This window comes from Sphaerodactylus townsendi, linkage group LG10, assembly GCF_021028975.2.
Source record: "Sphaerodactylus townsendi isolate TG3544 linkage group LG10, MPM_Stown_v2.3, whole genome shotgun sequence".
Classification (NCBI taxonomy): Eukaryota; Metazoa; Chordata; class Lepidosauria; order Squamata; family Sphaerodactylidae; genus Sphaerodactylus; species Sphaerodactylus townsendi.
The window spans coordinates 83,604,863-83,625,482 of NC_059434.1; the positions used below are offsets into that span (position 1 = coordinate 83,604,863).

At 45.3% G+C, this 20,620-nt stretch overlaps 1 long non-coding RNA gene across 1 annotated transcript; it reads left to right on the forward strand.

Annotated features, from left to right (window-relative positions):
• Positions 1–6,002: 6,002 nt before the first annotated feature.
• On the forward strand, positions 6,003–16,747 carry LOC125440309. The gene is made up of 3 exons (XR_007245666.1): positions 6,003–6,056; positions 6,457–6,460; positions 16,511–16,747. It is a non-coding gene; the product is annotated as an uncharacterized LOC125440309 (long non-coding RNA).
• Positions 16,748–20,620: the final 3,873 nt, after the last annotated feature.

The window sequence follows — 20,620 nt, forward strand, 5'->3', positions numbered from 1 at the left end:
AGATTTAGCGATTTTCAAAAAAGCCGGGTTAGAAATAGCATGGGACAAACTCAACAAACAAACAAAAGAACCTTTTATTGGCATAACAAACATTATATACACAAGATCCACTTTAACCAAGTAGAGGGAAGCTAAAAATAAATGTACAGGTAGAGAAGGATGGGACAAACTTCTGCTTTTGGGGGGGGGCAGGATCTGTGTGAAGTCCCCCCCTGGGTTTATTTGTTTGTTTGTTTAGATTTATATCTCACCCAATCCCTGAAGGCCTCTAGGCGGGTCACAGTATAATACAAACATTCCACAATATTAAAAATATAAATCCACAATTAAACTCAACCAATTAACATTTTAAATAATTTGAAAGAGTTTAAAATAAACGCGGAAATAGTAATATCTGGTGGCATAATTTAGCATCCTCCACTCGTGTTTATTGCCCCATCCGGAAGGGGCCCTAGAGAGATGTATTGCCCCCCAGTGCCCATGCTGAGTCGCTGCCTCCAACAATTATACCCTGCTGAAATCCCTCCACAGACTCAGATATTGGGGGCCAAGTTCAATTTCCACAAATATTATTTACAAAAAGTGAAGCATCGTTTGTTTTTTCACCATCACTTTGCATTAGCAACGTTCACTGACAACACATTTCATATGAAGGCAGATAAACAAATGTTACCGTTCCTTCCCATGGGAGATGGATGGAATGCGTGCTATAAATTTGCAAGGATGAAGATTTGTTGACTAAGAAGGCTGACAAAATGTTCCGTTTGAGCTCAAGTTTCATTCTTCCCAGAGTGAAAGCAAGTTGGGGCTCCACTGACACGTTGCAGATATAATATGGTACATTTTTGTGACCTTCTCACAGTTCCCCCCCCCCGACCCTTTTAGTAATGCTTAATCATCCGACAGTTCATGTCATATCCAGGTTGCTGGCCATGACCATGACCATGGAGGTGATAGTTTGCCATGCTGTTTATAAATGTCCAAACAAATCAAGTTGTTTTGCTCTGATGAGACTGGTTTCTCACAGTTGCTGCCTCAACATCTGCTTTCCCCGCTTCTGCTTGGTCAAAAGGCGTTTCCCCACTTCAAGGCTTAACGAGCCCCGGTGATGTCTCCGCGCTGCTCGCAGTGCAGCGCCAGCTCATTTCAGGCGCGCGCGCGGGCTTCCCCACGACCCTGCGCTCTGCACGGGGTCATCCAAAGGCAACATTTGGAAAGAAGCCGCCAAGGAATGACGCGCGCTGAGGGGGGCGCAACAGCGGCAGCGGCAGGCTGCTGTGTTGTCGCCGCCACTGCGGTGGGCAATGCCAGGGGACCCCGCGCTACTTGCCTACAGTAGCGCGGGGCAGAAGGTAAGTGGGAAAACGCCCAAAGATGTGTTGATAAAAAGGGATGAGGGGGGGAAACCATCCTGAGATTTTAAACTTGAGACTAGCTACTGAGATGTCTGTTTGTGCCTACCTCCTCCCCCTCCTTCTTCTTTTCTTTTTTGGCCTTTAAATCGGGCGCCTGTGTATATGTGTATATGTGTTTTATGCAATCTTGTTATTTTAATGTATTTATTATTATTAACTGCTGCTGATTTTAATGGGTTAATTTTTATATTGTATCAATTGCTGTGGGAAACAGCCGTGTTGTGAGCCGCCTCGAGCCCTTCGGGGATGAGGAGGCCTATAAATTTAATAAATAAATAAATAAATAAATTCTGTGTTTGTGTGATCTTGCACCCAGTTCTTGTAGTCATCGTATAAATAGTTGCTTCTGATTGTGTGAGGGCTAAGTTCAGACAGTGTACCCCGTGTATAAAGGATGCATTCAACTATTCCAGTGCACATTCGGAAAAAGATTTATGTGATTCTAGCTTGACAAAAAGATCAATTTGATGATCCAGTCACAATTCATTCCCTCAATTATTTACTGTTGAGATTTCCACACAAATCTTTTAAATAGTTTTCAGGCAGGAAATAAAATAATTCCTTCATGGAGTTCTGCATTGTCTTTATGCCTTTGCTTCTCTAGGCCCATTATGCATGGCGAGCTTCCCGCGACCCCAAAGAGAACTCACGGTGAAGTCATTGGTCCGGGGCATGTTCAGTATTATTACCCTGATTGCAACAGGACAGGATCTACCAATATGCTGTCTTTTTGCTTGTGTCCAAAGAGGGCAATCTCTGCAGCAGTGGCGTAGGAGGTTAAGAGCTCGTGTATCTAATCTGGAGGAACCGGGTTTGATTCCCAGCTCTGCCGCCTGAGCTGTGGAGGCTTATCTGGGGAATTCAGATTAGCCTGTGCACTCCCACACATGCCAGCTGGGTGACCTTGGGCGAGTCACAGCTTCTCGGAGCTCTCTCAGCCCCACCTACCTCACAGGGTGTTTGTTGTGAGGGGGGAAGGGCAAGGAGATTGTCAGCCCCTTTGAGTCTCCTGCAGGAGAGAAAGGGGGGATATAAATCCAAACTCTTCTTGTTTTACTTGCAGGTTCTCTATTATGACATGTGTGCCTCAATTTTTTAATTTAATTTTCACATTCTCATATTGCTATATAAAAATATTGATACAAAAGGTGAACTATTACAGGAAAAATACCCCACTCTGAGCCTTTTCTCTGCCGGGCCAGCTGGGCAATTCCTTTTCCTAGTAAATCATTCACCATGTCTCCGGTCTGTAGGGATGGGGATTTGGCGAATCGCTTTTTTATGTCCCCATGCAGGTTCTCATGTTATTTATTGCAACTTGTTTTTAACGTCTTTTAATGTATATATCTTTTTTGTATTGTTTATTGTACTATATTGTCTTTTATGCTTTGATTGTAAGCTGCTCTGAGTCCTCCAGGAGATTTGGCAGGATAAAAATGTAGCAAATAAATAAATAACAAATAAAAATGCCTTGCATGTGGTATCTCCACACTTTGCCCAATCACTGATTGTTTTCTGTAGTGGGCAATGATGGGGAAGTAATGGCAGAGCGCAAACCGCAAAAGGACAACATGAACCGCCTCTTGCTAAGCTCCCCAGGACCCCGATCATCTCTCTCCCAATGTGCAGTAAATGGCAAGTATCAAGACCAACAGCTCTTGTAACCTCTATCTGTGGGTTCTGTGGGGCAGAACTTGGAATGAGTTTGCAACAACAAATTTTAAACACAAAATGGTTCACTTTCTTAACATATAACATCAAACATCAACATTTAACATCACACTTCAAGGTCCTGTTCAGGTTGCATTTTCAAGCCCTTATATTTACAGTCTACTGATAACTGCCAAGTCCAATTCTTCTTTGCAAGTGGGTTGGCTCCTGAAGACTCCAAGGGCTTGATGAACAGGATTCAACATGATGAAGGTTTCTAGGAGAACTCTCACCCATTACAACCACAAAAAGAAACCCTTAACAAGGTGTTAAGGGCTTATACAACCAAGGTCCAAGTCTGGTAGCCTTGTCTCCTCCAACTACATGAGCTCTGCAGCCTTCTCCTGCTTTGGGTCTTTACCCCTTTCTGGGTCAACCCATTCTGAGCATGGGGGTTACACTCTCAAATCACTGATTGCTTGTGTATAAAATTAGGAGGGCTGGGGGTGTCCCAGTCTGTTGATCAATGAGAAGGGCTGGGGACGATGCGGGACGATGCAGGGGCAAATCAAGTGTTTGGAAGGATCGACCAGTGTTGCGAGAGCCAGAGTGGTTTGAGTAGTTTAGTTGGGGCCAAGAGAGTTCTGAGAGAACTGAGACTAGCCCAAGGTCATCCAGCAGGCTTCATATGGAGAAGAACAGGCTCAAAGTCCATTCTTCATATCAGAGTCTGCTGCTCTAATCTACACCAGGCTGGATCTCTGTGCTGCTTTTCTTTCCGGCTAGCAGCTTAACAAGAACGTGACAGGCCCCATTAAGTGACTGATGGAATGGTTCCAGTTTAGTAGCTCACCATAAGCTGGCCTGGAGTGGAAAGTGAAACCTAGAGCTTTCAGAAAGTGACATCAGGAGGAAAATAAAAACACTGCCAACCTCTGTTCCAGAAAGTCACTTCTGGGACCAATGCAGAAGTGACAAGGAGTAGTTCTAGGGATCACCGGCAACTCTATGGTTTCACCCTATGATTTTAACGTGATGGTTTCTCACGGCTGCATTCTGCCCATGGGTGATGTGGCGCTGCAGCAATGGCATCGATGTCCCACACCCTCCAGTCTTCCTGCACCCCCAGCCTTCTGCCGGTTGCCTGGTAACTAGCTTTTAAGAATTACTTCTCAAACTCACTTTGGATCTCAACATGCAGTTTAAAAAACCCCTTACCACCACCGTCCTAGATTTCCTCCCTTGCCTGCTCTTAAGAAGCAGGGAGCGTTGCTATTTCTGGTAGGTTTCCAGGGCATGGCTGCGTTCATGCAAATCAGGAGCTGTGGAGATCAGGGCCTGGTTGATTGAAAATGCAGATTCGGGGGCAACCCAACCCAGATGGCAGGCCTCCCTCTTTACAGAGAGGCTGTTATGCGTGTCAATCAGCCTGATAGCTCTTGACTTCCTGACAAGTTGATGGGGAAAGAAAACACATGAGGTGTTTGCAGGCTGGAATTGCATCAGCCTGCCAGGGAACCATTTTTCTCTACCAGCAGCCATCCCTCATCATATCTCTCATCATGTCTCATCTTGTCTGATTATGTCTCATCATGTCTCCAAAATAATCTGCTCAGGTTTGGGGCCAAAAAATATAACCCCACACCAGATTACGGCTGTCGTGTCCCTGGCCCATCCAATCATCAGTCTCCAGCGTGGTGTAGTGGTTAAGAGCAGGTGGATTCTAATCTGGAAAACCGGGTTTGATCCCCCCCCCCCACTCCTCCACGTGAGTGGTAGAAGCTTATCTGGTGAACCAGATGTGTTTCTGCACTCCTACATTCGTGCTGGGTGACCTTGGCCTAGTCACAGTTCTTTGGAACTCTTTCAGCCCCACCCACCTCACAAGGTGTCTGTTGTAAGGAGAGGAAGGGAAAGGCGCTTGTAAGCCACCTTGAGTCTCTTTACAGGAGAGAAAGGTGGGATATAAATCCAAACTCCTCCTACTTCTCCCACTCCTACTCCTACTCCTACTCCTACTCCTACTCCTACTCCTCTTCTTCTTCTTCTTCTTCTTCTTCTTCTTCTTCTTCTTCTTCTTCTTCTTCTTCTTCTTCTTCTTCTTCTTCTATCGATAATTAACCTTTTTATTGAAAGGTATAACAAGACAATTTGTTGGCAATCAGTTTCCAAGATATACAATTCAGCTCTTCCCACCCACTGTTAAGCATTCTAGCCCCCATTAGCTGCAATTTCCACTAGCAACCTAGCCCTCCTTTTGTCATTACTCAAGCTTTGCAAGGTTCCCAGACAGAGCAACTGACTGATCTCTCTGTCAGAAAAACTTTGGCTCATTCCGCACATGCAGAATAATGCACTTTCAAACTGCTTTCAGTGCTCTTTGAAGCTGTGCGGAAGGGGCCCTTGTTCCTTGAGGCAGCCCCTTGCAAGCAAAGCAGCATCAAAGCAGAAAGCAAAAGTAACCCAGAGAAGAAGGTGAAGGATTTGGAGTTATATCTCCACAGGAGTCTTGTAATGACTGAACCTACTCTTGGAGATCCACTGGACCTTCATTTTTTGTGACCCCTACTGGGAACAGCTTCTCCTCCTGCCTGGACACAATTTTAAATGGGGACTGACTAGTACTTTGATGCACTGAGTTAATGTAAGTATGCTCTGCAAAGGGTAACAGATCCACCCAATCCTCCTGATGGAAATTAATGTAACGTCTCAACTATTGCTCCAAAACCTGATTGGTACGTTCTGATTGTCCGTCTGTTTGTGAGTAAAATGAGGGACTCAAGCCCTGTTGAACCCCCAATAAGCATAAGCATAAGCATGAGCATTTTATTGTCATTGTGCACGCACAACGAAATTTACAGCAGCATTTCTCGATGCACACAATTTCAGACTCATACCCCATCCTCACTTTCCCCTTCCTCCACCCATCCCTACACAGCCCCAAACACATCAACACAAAGCCACGGAGTTTAGCATATCCACAGCTCTAGAGTAGAAGCTGTCTCTAAGCCTCTTTGTCCTAGTTTTGATAGACCTGTATCGTCTGCCGGATGGTAACAGTTCAAAAAGAGAGTGTGCTGGATGAGACGGGTCTCTCAGAATATTTTGGGCTTTTTTTAGGCTTCGGGAATTATAGAGTTCTTCCAAGGAGGGGAGAGGGCAGCCGATAATCCTCTGTGCAGTAGTGATCACCCTTTGGAGCGCCTTCCTATCCGCCACTGTGCAACTGAAGAACCATACACAGATGCAGTAGGTTAAGACACTCTCTATAGCACAGCGGTAAAAGGACACCAGGAGTTTTCCATCCAGTTGTTGTTTCCTTAAAATAGGAAATCTGAGATGGCTTACCAGCTCCTTGCCCGTCCTCTCCCCACAACTGACACCTTGTGAGGCAGGTGGGGCTGAGAGAGCTCCGAAGAACTGTGACTAGCCCAAGGTCACCCAGCAGGAATGTAGGAGTGCAGAAACACCTCCGCTTCACAAGATAAGGTTCTCCATACTAGAATCCAACTGCTCTTAACCACTACAGCATGCTGGCTCTCAATGGTGGGTGGGCGGATTCTCCCCAACAGGGGATGGCATGGAACTTAAAGTGAATGAGTGGAAGGCCGGGGGGGGGCGGGTCTCTCCTGCCTATTGTGTTCGCGTGGGAGCGCCTCCAACCCGGGACTGTGCAGAAGGTACACGAGTTTAGCCATTTTTGAAAATCCTGGGTTGAGGGGAATAAAGCAGGCCAAACTCATTTTCGGACCGGTGCAAAATCCTCTCCCCACAAAATGGTTTATATAACCTCCTGCACCCGTTATATCTGACCTGCATGGAATCCACCAAAGTTTAGATTATAAGTGCTTTGGAACAGGATTTTTTTTCTCATTTGAACCTCTGTTAAACAGAAAGAACACTGATACCATTATAAGAACGTTAATGGTTTGATGAAGGGGTAATTTTATTTCCTTTTTTTAAAAAAAAACATTTTTCTGGATGCACCCATGTTAAAAATTCTTTGTGTTCCCACTTTTTATGATGTTACCATCAGTTATGACAGCAACTATCTATTAATAATCAGATTTTTCCGCTCTATATCTATCAGCATTATTAATTATTATTATTATATTTGATGCCGTGTCAATCACCAGGAAGCAATGTGGGAAGGATCTAGACGTGAACTCAAACAGTTGTGTAACTTGCCAACTTCTAAAACTTCAATGACTTCAATAATGCAAAGATAACTTCTAGGCAGGCACCGAGTAACTTCTGTGTCTAGAATTGGCAAAGTCGACCCTTTCCAAATCTTGGAAGGTATAAAGAAAACCAAAATTCCTCAGCGCTCATGCCAAAATTGCTACAGGAAAAGCTGAATTATTTGATCTGCATTTAGTCTTTCATGGATTGCAGAAAAAAAATTCAAGTCCTGCTAAAACAACTATATCATACGAACAGGCCTATCATGACAGTCAGAGCTGTTTCAACTTGTCTCTAGTAAATTTGGTGGTGTTGTTGGAAGAAGAACAAGAATAATTGTTTTTTATACCCCACTTTTTCTCTACCTTTAAGGAGTCTTTTTTTCCTGATTTCTTTTTTAATTTCCAACCAAAGATTACTAATATATACATCAATAATCAAGCTGTTACACAACATAAATATATAACAATTTAACAATCCTTACTGAATATAGATTATTATATAATATAATTACACAAATATTTACCAAAAAAAATCCTATTTACTAGATCCACTACTATTCGCTATCTATAACTATTCGTAAACCTTCCATAATACACCAGCAAGACAACTATCAGCAAAAACAAGTTCAATGTCCCCCATATTGCACTAAATGAGCAATATCCCCCCCCTTTGTTTCCTCCTGTAACATTGGTCATCCAGAAAGTCATTTTTACCTATTTATTACTTAGAGAACAATTGGTGCCATTCATTCATCCATTTCTTCCTGTATTTGTTTTTATACTTAATATAATGTCTATAAAGTAGACAAACCAAGGTTCCCATCTTTCTTTGTATTTTTCATAAGGTATTTTCCTTATCCTATGAGCTACCCGATCCATATTGGAGAAATATTGGACCTTTTCCTTCCAGTCCTCCAGAGTTGGTATCTTATCAGTTTTCCATACTCTTGCAAGCACAATTCTTGCCGCTGCTGCTAGAGTCTTGAAGCCCAATCTCACCCAATGGGCTTCTTGTGGAAGAATGAGGAATCGAACCTGTTTCTCTAGATTAGAGTTTGCTCTTCATGTGGAAGAGGGGGGAATCAAACCTCTCAGGTACAGACAAAGGGAGGAACATCCCAAGAGAAGACACTTATACACTCAGGCCTCTTCTACACAGCAAATGCATAACGGATCGCAGTTGGGATAAAGGAACCTGTTTTCCTGTTTTTGCATTCACGTGCATGTGTGCAGGCAGCGATTGGAGCCCACGGAAACAATCGGGGTTGCCGTCACCCCTTCACACGGAGACGCATCTTTTTTTAATTACTCCCCACCCATGTGTAGCCACGCAGGCATGCACAAATGAACCCCCCAGTCATGCTGATGTCCCACAATACAACCATCTGCACCTGCGTAGCTATGCAGGTGCAAGCCACAAAATAAAAAAAGGGAAAGGGAGGCAAATGTAGCTCCTCTTGCCTCGCCGTTTGCTCGTGAGCAGCTGCAACCTGGGATTTTTGAAAAGACTTGCTAGTTTAGCGATTTTCAAAAAAGCCGGGTTGGGGGAAATAGCATGGGACAAACTCAACAAACAAACAAAGAACCTTTATTGGCATAACAACATTATATACACAGATCCACTTAACCAAGTAGAGGGAAGCTAAAATAAATGTACAGGTAGAGAAGGATGGGACAAACTCGTTTTGGGGGCAGGATCTGTGTGAAGTCCCCCCCTGGGTTTATTTGTTTGTTTGTTTAGATTTATATCTCACCCAATCCCTGAAGGCCTCTAGGTGGGTCACAGTATAATACAAACATTCCACAATATTAAAAATATAAATCCACACTTAAAATCAACCAATTAACATTTTAAATAATTTGAAAGAGTTTAAAATAAACGCGGAAATAGTAATATCTGGTGGCATAATTTAGCATCCTCCACTCGTGTTTATTGCCCCATCCGGAAGGGGCCCTAGAGAGATGTATTGCCCCCCAGTGCCCATGCTGAGTCGCTGCCTCCAACAATTCTACCCTGCTGAAACTCCTCCACAGACTCAGATATTGGGGGCCAAGTTCAATTTCCACAAATATTATTTACAAAAAGGGAAGCATCATTTGTTTTTTCACCATCACTTTGCATTAGCAACATTCACTGACAACACATTTCATATGAAGGCAGATAAACAAATGTTACCGTTCCTTCCCATGGGAGATGGATGGAACGCATGCTATAAATTTGCAAGGATGAAGATTTGTTGACTAAGAAGGCTGATAAAATGTTCAGTTTGAGCTCAAGTTTCATTCTTCCCAGAGTGAAAGCAAGTTGGGGCTCCACTGACATGTTGCAGATATAATATGGTACATTTTTGTGACCTTCTCACAGTTTTTTCCCCCCCACCAAGACCCTTTTAGTAATGCTTAATCATCCGACAGTTCATGTCATATCCAGGTTGCTGGCCATGACATGACCATGGAGGTGATAGTTTGCCATGCTGTTTATAAATGTCTAAACAAATCAAGTTGTTTTGCTCTGATGAGACTGGTTTCTCACAGTTGCTGCCTCAACATCTGCTTTCCCCGCTTCTGCTTGGTCAAAAGGCGTTTTCCCACTTGCCACGAGCCCCGTATGCCCCGCGCTGCTCTCAGTGCGCGTCATTTCAGGCGCGCGCCCGGGCTTCCCCACGACCCTGCGCTCTGCGCGGGGTCATCAAAAGGCGCCATTTGGAAGAGCGCCAGGAATGACGTGCGCTGAGGGGGCGCAACAGCGGCAGCGGCGGGGCGGCTGTGTTGTCGCCGCCCCTGTAGTGGGGAGTGCCAGGGGACCCCGCGCTACTTGCCTACAGTAGCGCGGGGCAGAAGGTAAGTGGGAAAACGCCCAAAGATGTGTTGATAAAAAGGGATGAGGGGGGGAAACCATCCTGAGATTTTAAACTTGAGGCTAGCTACTGAGATGTCTCTTTGTGCCTACCTCCTCCCCCTCCTCCTTCTTTTCTTTTTTGGCCTTTAGATCGGGCGCCTGTGTATATGTGTATATGTGTTTTACGCAATCTTGTTATTTTAATTTATTTATTATTATTAACTGCTGCTGATTTTAATGGGTTAATTTTTATACTGTATCAATTGCTGTGGGAAACAGCCGTGTTGTGAGCCGCCTCGAGCCCTTCGGGGATGAGGCGGCCTATAAATTTAATAAATATCACAAGCCTTTATTGGCATAAAATAAACATACAAAATCAGCATACAAAATTTGCCCATTATTGCTCACAATTATAGACACTGGTACTAAAATACTAAATACTAAAATATATACATGGTCCTTCTGTAACTATAGGGTTATATATGCCAAATGATGTAAAAGAGATGACATTAGCACACTGTGCAAAGAAATTTAATAAATAAATAAATAAATAAATTCTGTGTTTGTGTGATCTTGCACCCAGTTCTTTGTAGTCATCGTATAAATAGTTGCTTCTGATTGTGTGAGGGCTAAACTCAGACAGTGTACCCCGTGTATAAAGGATGCATTCAACTATTCCAGCGCACATTTGGGAAAAGATTTATGTGATTCTAAGTTTGACAAAAAGATCAATTTGATGATCCAGTCACAATTCATTCCCTCTGTTATTTACTGTTGAGATTTCCACACAAATCTTTTAAATAGTTTTCAGGCAGGAAATAAAATGATTCCTTCATGGAGTTCTGCATTGTCTTTATGCCTTTGCTTCTCTAGGCCCATTATGCATGGCGAGCTTCCCGCGACCCCAAAGAGAACTCACCGTGAAGTCATTGGTCCGGGGCATGTTCAGTGTTATTACCCTGATTGCAACAGGACAGGATCTACCAATATGCTGTCTTTTTGCTTGTGTCCAGGGAGGGCAATCTCTGCAGCAGTGGCGTAGGAGGTTAAGAGCTCGTGTATCTAATCTGGAGGAACCGGGTTTGATTCCCAGCTCTGCCGCCTGAACTGTGGAGGCTTATCTGGGGAATTCAGATTAGCCTGTGCACTCCCACACGTGCCCGCTGGGTGTCCTTGGGCTAGTTACAGCTTCTCGGAGCTCTCTCAGCCCCACCTACCTCCCAGGGTGTTTGTTGTGAGGGGGGAAGGGCAAGGAGATTGTAAGCCCCTTTGAGTCTCCTGCAGGAGAGAAAGGGGGGATATAAATCCAAACTCTTCTTGTTTTCGCAGGTTCTCTATTGCGCATGTGTGCCTCAATTTTTAATTTAATTTTCACATTCTCATATTGCTATATAAAAATATTGATACAAAAAGGTGAACTATTACAGGAAAATACCCCACCGAGCCTTTTCTGCCGGGCCAGCTGGGCAATTCCTTTTCCTAGTGTCATTCATGTCTCCGGTCTGGATGGGATTTGCGCAACTGTTTTTATGTCCCCACGCAGGTTCTCATGTTATTTATTGCAACTAGTTTTTAACGTCTTTTCATGTATTTTTTTTTTGGTATTGTTTATTGTACTATATTGTCTTTTATGCTTAGATTGTAAGCTGCTCTGAGTCCTCCAGGAGATTTGGCAGGATAAATATGTAGCAAATAAATAAATAACAAATAAAAATACCTTGAATGTGGTATCTCCACACTTTGCCCGATCACTGATTGTTTTCTATAGTGGGCAATGATGGGGAAGTCATGGCAGAGCGCAAACCGCAAAAGGACAACATGAACCGCCTCTTGCTAAGCTCCCCAGGACCCCGATCATCTCTCTCTTAATGTGCTGTAAATGGCAAGTATCAAGACCAACAGCTCTTGTAACCTCAGCTTGTGAGTTCTGTGGGGCAGAACTTGGAATGAGTTTGCAACAACAAATTTTAAAAACAAAACTGGTTTGCTTCCTTAACATATAACATCAAACATCAACATTTAACATCACACTTCAAGGTCCTGTTCAGGTTGCATTTTCAAGTCCTTCTATTTACAGTCTACTTCTACTGCCAAGTCCAATTCTTCTTTGCAAGTGGGTTGGCTCCTGGAGACCCCAAGGGCTTGATGAACAGGATTCAACATGGTGAAGGTTTCCAGGAGAACTCTCATCCGTCACAAACACAAAAAGAAACCCTTAACAAGGTGTTAAGGGCTTATACAACCAAGGTCCGAGTCTGGTAGCCTGGTCTCCTCCAACTACATGAGCTCTGCAGCCTTCTCCTGCTTTGGGTCTCCACCCCTTTCTGGGTCAACCCATTCTGAGCATGGGGGTTACACTCTCAAATCACTGATTGCTTGTGTATAAAATTAGGAGGGCTGGGGGTGTCCCAGTCTGTTGATCAATGAGAAGGGCTGGGGACGATGGGGGACGATGCAGGGGCAAATCGGGTGTTTGGACGGATCGACCAGTGTTGCGAGAGCCAGAGTGGTTTGAGTAGTTTAGTTGGGGCCGAGAGAGTTCTGAGAGAACTGAGACTTGCCCAAGGCCATCCAGCAGGCTTCATATGGAGAAGAACAGGCTCAAAGTCCATTCTTCATATCAGAGTCTGCTGCTCTAATCTACACCATGCTGGATCCAGTGGTGGGATCCAAAAATTTTAGTAACAGGTTCCCATAGTGGCGGGATTCAAACTGTGGCGTAGCGCCAATGGGGCTGGGTGGGTCCCAATGGGGCGTGGCCAGGCATTCCAGGGGCGGGGCTGTGGCAAGGACGCAGCCGCTGCGCCAGTCCTTGGGCGGGAAACGAATTCACGCAGGCGCAGGCTGCCACGCACGCTGGTGCCCCTCCTGCTAGACTGCTTCAAGTTCTGCGCGCTACTGCTGAGAGGAGGGGCGTAACTAAGGCAAAAATCACGTGGCAAAATCACCCATTAGTAACCCCCTCTCGGCACACACAAATAATTCGTAACCTACTCTCGGGAACCTGTGGGAACCGGCTGGATCCCACCTCTGGCTGGATCTCTGTGCTGCTTTTCTTTCCGGCTAGTTTGGGCTATAAAAACCGGCAGCTTATCAAAAACGTGACAGGCCCCATTAAGTGACTGATGGAACGGTCCCAGTTTAGTAGCTCAGCATAAGCTGGCCTGGAGTGAAAAGTGAAGCCTGGAGCTTTCAGAAGGTGACATCAGGAGGGAAATAAAAACACTGCCAACCTCTGTTCCAGAAAGTCACTTCTGGGACCAATGCAGAAGTGACAAGGGCCCCTTCCGCACACGCAAAATAATGCATTTCCAAACCACTTTCACAACTGTTTGCAAGTGGATTTTGCCATTCCGCACAGCTTCAAAGGGCACCGAAAGCAGTTCGAAAGTGCATTTGTCTGCATGTGTGGAATGTGTCCAAGTGTTGTGAAGGGGAAGGAGGCGCTTCCAGCGTGGCGTAGTGGTTAAGAGCAGGTGCACTCTAATCTGGAGAAACTGGGTGTGATTCCTCGCTCTGCCACTTGAGCTGTGGAGGCTTATCTGGGGAACCAGATTAGCTTGTGCAACATATGCCAGCTGGGTGACCTGGGGCAAGTCACAGTTCTTTGGAGCTCTCTCGGCCTCACCCACCTCACAAGAGACCCCTTCTGCACACGCAGAATAATGCGTTTTCAAACCACTTTCACAACTGTTTGCAAGTGGATTTTGCTATTCTGCACAGCTTCAAAGAGCACTGAAAGCAGTTTGAAAGTGCATTATTCTGCATGTGCGGAATGAGCCCTTAAGGAGTAGTTCTAGGGATCACCGGCAACTCTATGGTTTCACCCTATGATTTTAACTTGATGGTTTCTCACGGCTGCTTTCTGCCCATGGGTGATGTGGCGCTGCAGCAATGGCATCGATGTCCCACGCCCTCCAGTCTTCCTGCACCCCCAGCCTTCTGCCAGTTGCCTGGTAACTAGCTTTTAAGAATTACTTCTCAAACTCACTTTGGATCTCAACATGCAGTTTAAAAAACCCCTTACCACCACCGTCCTAGATTTCCTCCCTTGCCTGCTCTTAAGAAGCAGGGAGCGTTGCTATTTCTAGTAGGCTTCTAGGGCATGGCTGCGTTCATGCAAATCAGGAGCTGCGGAGATCAGGGTCTGGTTGATTGAAAATGCAGATTCGGGGGCAACCCAACCCAGATGGCAGGCATCCGTTGTCACAGGGAGGCTGTTATGTGTGTCCATCAGCCTGATAGCTCTTGACTTCCTGACAAGTTGATGGGGAAAGAAAACATACGATGAGGTGTTTGCAGGCTGGAATTGCAGATGGCATCAGCCTGCCAGGGAACCATTTTTCTCTACCAGCAGCCATCCCTCATCAGATCTCTCATCATGTCTGATTATGTCTCATCATGTCTCCAAAATAATCTGCTCAGGTTTGGGGCCAAAAAATATAACCCCACACCAGATTATGGCTGTCATGTCCCTGGCCCATCCAATCATCAGTCTCCAGTGTGGTGTAGTGGTTAAGAGCAGGTGGATTCTAATCTGGAAAACCGGGTTTGATCCCCCCACACACACACCTCCACGGGAGTGGTAGAAGCTTATCTGGTGAACCAGATGTGTTTCTGCACTCCTACATCCGTGCTGGGTGACCTTGGGCTAGTCACAGTTCTTTGGAACTCTTTCAGCCCCACCCACCTCACAAGGTGTCTGTTGTAAGGAGAGGAAGGGAAAGGCGCTTGTAAGCCACCTTGAGTCTCTTTACAGGAGAGAAAGGTGGGATATAAATCCAAACTCCTCCTACTTCTCCTACTCCTCCTCCTCCTCCTCCTCTTCTTCTTCTTCTTCTTCTTCTTCTTCTTTCTTCTTTCTTCTTCTTCTTCTTCTTCTTCTTCTATCGATAATTAACCTTTTTATTGAAAGGTGTAACAATTTTATTGAAAGGTATAACAATTTGTTGGCAATCAGTTTCCAAGATATACAATTCAGCTCTTCCCACCCACTGTTAAGCATTCCAGCCCCCATTAGCTGCAATTTCCACTAGCAACCTAGCCCTCCTTTAGTCATTACTCAAGTTTTGCAAGGTTCTCAGACAGAGCAACTGACTGATCTCTCTGTCAGAAAAACTTTGGCTCATTCCGCACATGCAGAATAATGCACTTTCAAACTGCTTTCAGTGCTCTTTGAAGCTGTGCGGAATAGCAAAATCCACTTGCAAGCAGTTGTGAAAGTGGTTTGAAAACGCATTATTTTGCGTGTGCGGAAGGGGCCCTTGTTCCTTGAGACAGCCCCTTGCAAGCAAAGCAGCATCAAAGCAGAAAGCGAAAGTAACCCAGAGAAGGAGAAGGGTTTGGATTTATATCTCCACAGGAGTCTTGTAATGATTGAACCTACTCTTGGAGATCCACTGGACCTTCATTTTTTGTGGCTCCTACTGGGAACAGCTTCTCCTCCTGCCCGGACACAATTTTAAATGGGGACTGACCAGTACTTTGATGCGCTGAGTTATTGTAAGCATGCTCTGCAAAGGGTAACAGATGCACCCGATCCTCCTGATGGAAATTAATGTAACGTCTCAACTATTGTTCCAAAACTGGATTGGTATGTTCTGATTGTCCATCTGTTTGTGAGTAAAATGAGGGACTCAAGCCCTGTTGAACTCCCAATAAGTCCATAAATGGAAAGTACCTCATGGGCCATTTCCACACAGATCCTCAAAAACATTTGCAAAATATTTTCTATCCCCCGTTTGTTCATACTCACCTCTTCACAATGATTCCTGGACACCATTTTGTGATTGTTCTGGTTTTTTAAACTTCTCTTTGGATTCGATGCTATGTTGCTTCAAAGTCTCATGCTGTGATTCTCATAGCATAAGCATAAGCATAAGCATTTATTGTCATTGTGCACGCACAATGAAATTTACAGCAGCATTCCTCGAATTAGAACTAATAAAAGGAAACACTTCTTCACGCAACGTGTGATTGGTGTTTGGAATATGCTGCCACAGGAGGTGGTGATGGCCACTAACCTGGATAGCTTTAAAAAGGACTTGGACAGATTTATGGAGGAGAAGTCGATTTATGGCTACCAATCTTGATCCTCCGTGATCTCAGATTGCAAATGCCTTAACAGACCAGGTGCTCGGGAGCAACAGCCGCAGAAGGCCATTGCTTTCACATCCTACATGTGAACTCCCAAAGGCACCTGGTGGGCCACTGCGAGTAGCAGAGAGCTGGACTAGATAGACTCTGGTCTGATCCAGCTGGCTTGTTCTTATGTTCTTATGTTTTTATGATGCACACAATTTCAGACTCATACCCCATCCTCACTTTCCCCTTCCTCCACCCATCCCTACACAGCCCCAAACACAGCAGCCTCACAAAGTTACCCGCGGAGTTTAGCAAGCATATCCACAGCTCTAGAGTAGAAGCTGTCTCTAAGCCTTCTTTTGTCCCTAGTTTTGATAGACCCAGACAGTCTCCGCCGGATGGTAAGAGTTCAAAAAGAGTGTGAGTGTGCTGGATGAGCCAGACTTGGTCTCTCAGAATATTTGGGGCTTTCTTTAGCCTTTCTGAATTGTAGAGTTCTTCCAAGGAGGGGAGAGGGCAATGCCGATAATCCTTCTGAGCAGTAGGTGATCTCACCCCTGTTGGAGGCGCCTTCCCTATCCCGCCACTTTGCAACTGGAGAACCATACACAGATGCAGTAGGTTAAGTAGGTTAATAAGTCCATAAATGGAAAGTTCCTGATGGGCCATTTCCACACAGATCCTCGAAAACATTTGCAAAATATTTTCTATCCCCCGTTTGTTCATACTTCCGTACCTCTTCTTCGCAATGATTCCCTGGACCAACCATTTTGTGATTGTTCTGGTTTTTTAAACTTCTCTTTGGATTCGATGCTATGTTGCTTCAAAGTCTCATGCTGTGATTCTCATAGGTTGGGTACATGAGGCGCCGAAGATTTACCCCCCTCCTCAAATTAAAAAAAATGACAAAAATACTCAGGTGAGTCGATGGAGCGAGCTCAGAAAATAGTGCTGAGGAATAGAGTGGTCTGGGAAAGAGTTTTAAAGAGATCCTCACAGCAAGTGAAACCGTTTCCACAAAAGAATGGCTAAAGAACAGGATTCATTTGAAACATTTTCAGGCTGAAAATAAAACATTGCGGAGGAGGGGGGACCATGCAGAACTCCATGCAGAGACATACACCAGATCTCCCATTGCAAATTATGTCAGAACATGTGTTTAGATGAGCAAAATCTAAATGACAGCTGGACCCTCCTTCTAGCAGGTGCCGTGTGCAAATTAGGACTGATTAGGACTGAGTGCACAAACACATGTACCGTGTGCAAAACCTGATAAGGTAAGGGCACCTGATTGGTACCACATTTAGTATATAGATAGCACAGACAACAGAGTGATGCTGCTCTGGAAGTAACACCCTGTGGTCTGGCGGAGCACTTTTGTCCCAGTAGTGTTAGCAATAAACAAATGAACCGTGCACTGAACCGTGACTGTGTGTTTTTCAGTTCTTGTCTACATTGCATCCTGCAAGGTGGTCTACTTCGAGTAAAGCCGCTGCTTCAACAGGTTATGGGCCCAGATCCTGCCTTTACTTGTGAGCAACTGTTTTTGTCGCTGTGTGCTAAAGCATGTTTTGTGGCCTGCCTCGAAATGTTTTATTGCCCGCCTCAAAATATTTTATTCTGGTTGTGCAGGAAGAGCCTTTGTTTCAGTTTTGGGTGCTTAACCTTGCACACTCAGTGTTTCTTCTAATTTCGTGTTTCTCTGCTCACCAGCAACTGTCTTGGATGTAGGAGCAGCAGTGGTGTAGGATGTAGGAGCAGCAGTGGCGTAGGAGGTTAAGAGCTCATGTATCTAATCTGGAGGAACCAGGTTTGATTCCCAGCTCTGCCGCCTGAGCTGTGGAGGCTTATCTGGGGAATTCAGATTAGCCTGTACACTCCCACACATGCCAGCTGGGTGACCTTGGGCTAGTCACAGCTTCTTGGAGCTCTCTCAGCCCCACCCACCTCACAGGGTGTTTGTTGTGAGCGGGGAAGGGCAAGGAGATTGTCAGCCCCTTTGAGTCTCCTGCAGGAGAGAAAGGGGGGATATAAATCCAAACTCTTCTTCTTCTTCTTCTGATGGCAGCCAGCCATATTGGCCATCATAAAAATATTTAGTATACTGATAGCACCTTCGAGAGAGATTTCATTGAAAAGCGAGATCACTTACTTCTGCCCGGGTGAGTTGCTCTGGGGCTTGGCTTAAGCATAAAGAATTTATTGCCTCCAGTAGATTCATCATTTCTTGAATGAGGGGCCAGCAGGAATCAAGTGCAAAGCGTTGGACTTGAAGAATTCAACAGACGCCCAATGCCAGGATGAGATAAAGGGGCTGCTGTTCCAACTAAGCATTGCAGGCGGAGGCGCGAAGCCAACACTGCGTTCATGTGTTCTCCTGCAAAGATTTAGGGTCGGGACACCGTCTGCTTTCCGTGTGGCTCCCTTTCACAGGGCTTCTGAAATCAACAGGAGATCTTAAGGAAGGTCTGGCAGTGAACCGAGCGAATCCGATGCCACATTTGATGCAAAAACAAACAAGTACATAAATAACCTTTCTGGGAAAAGTAATGCATTGGAAGTCATACCTTTTATGCAAATAAGTGCGCTCTCAATGGCTCTGAAGGACACTTGATTGTTGGCATGTAAACAAGAAAATTGGTTTGGAGCATTGTATACTGTGATGTGCCCGATGACTTAGAAGATTAAGAGCTGCAGTCAATGAGGTACTTGAAGGTTAGTAATATTACTCAATGAATAGAATCCAGGGAGTGGCCCGATCCAGTACTGCACCACAACATAGTTGACACAGTGTAATCCTATCCTTCAATTCTCTTCCTGTGGCATAGTTATTAAATTACCCCACTACGACAAACAAACAGGCATTCTATAAGATGCTTGCATCCTTGCCCTATTTAACCGAAAAACAGAAGCCACATCCCTGGCTTCCTTTTGGCAGGCTGGTAGATAAGTTATCCAGCCCTAAGGGATAAAAGTGATAAGCAAAGTGCTAGGCTTTCCAGTTGCCTAGGCCTGGTCAGAAATTCCCTGCCCCCAGCCTCAATCTCCCACCATCAAGAAAGAAAGGTATAGAAGGAAAAAATGGCTTACTTAGTGACATTCTAGGAATTTCCCCTCATTTTGATGTCTTTTCCACAGAGTTTCAAGGAGGTTCCTAGAGCACCCCCTAGAAATGACATCACATCCTCCCCAAATCGCTGCCTCCCCAAGTCTGCAGATGTAAAATGATCCCGATTTCATCACATGTGCTTTTGGGGGTGGTGGAGGATAACAAATTGTTGTTTTTCAGAATGAGATAATCTGAACCAGCAGTAGACACTGAGGACTTTGCTGCAGGACTGAAGACATGATGGAGTCAGAGAGGTGGCTGCTTGCGGGAAGGTACAGGCTCCAAGCCAGTGGTGGGATCCAAAAATTTTAGTAACAGGTTCCCATGGTAGTGAAGGACTAAACTGAGGCAAAAACCACATGGCAAAATCACCAATTAGTAACCCCCCTTGGTAATAATAATAAATAATTAGTAACCTACTCAGAACCTGTGAGATCCTGCTGGATCCCACCTCTGTTCCCTTCCCTGCAAGCCAAGGCAAAGATTGATGCCGTGCAGCTGGGAGAACCATCAGGAATCTCAGAGGAGAACAAGCCAGCTGCTCTAAGGAGACAGAAGCAGAAGTTACAGTGACAGGGTAAAAGGAGAAGTGCTCGCATTGGTGCTAGGTATGGCAGAAGGCACTGCGGAATGGCTCTTCCTCTATAAGCCCTGTCTTGGCTTGGCTCTGCCTGGGTGCAACAAGTTTACTTCCTGATAAGCTCCACTTGCCTTGTCTCCATCTGCCCTCCGGCTCTCAGCCTGCCTGCCTGATCCCCTGTCTGTGTCTTCACTTCAGACTGCCCTGACCACACTCATGCCTGCTGCCTGCCCCAACCCTGGACAGATTTTGACTACACCTTTGCCTGCTGCCTGTCCTGACTCCGGACTGGTTGATCAGGCCTCACTTGCTGCCCACTTTGACTCCACACACACATACCCCCCAGGCCACCCTCTGAAGTTTTCAGGGGTCTGCAACCTGCGGCTCTCCAGATGTTCATGGACCAATTGGCCATGCTGGCAGGGGCAGATGGGATTTGTAGTCCATGAACATCTGGCGAGCTGCAGGTTGCAGACCCCTGAGCTAGCTCCTGCCTGCCTGCATCACAAAATCGCTGGTCAGAAATTCAGAGGCTGCCGATGCGCCACCCCCTTCTCCGCAAAGCAGAGCTCACAGCTCTGCTCACCAACCAATCAAGATTCTGTTTAGCTCAGGGTGGATTTTTGAAGATCATGATTTACCCACTTGGGTCTAAGCGACTCTGCTGGGGGGTGGGCTCCCATTAGCAATTCAGATCATTTGCCCGGCAGGGTTCCGGGGAGAGGCAAGAGGAATCTATTCTTTTGCAGGTGAAACGTA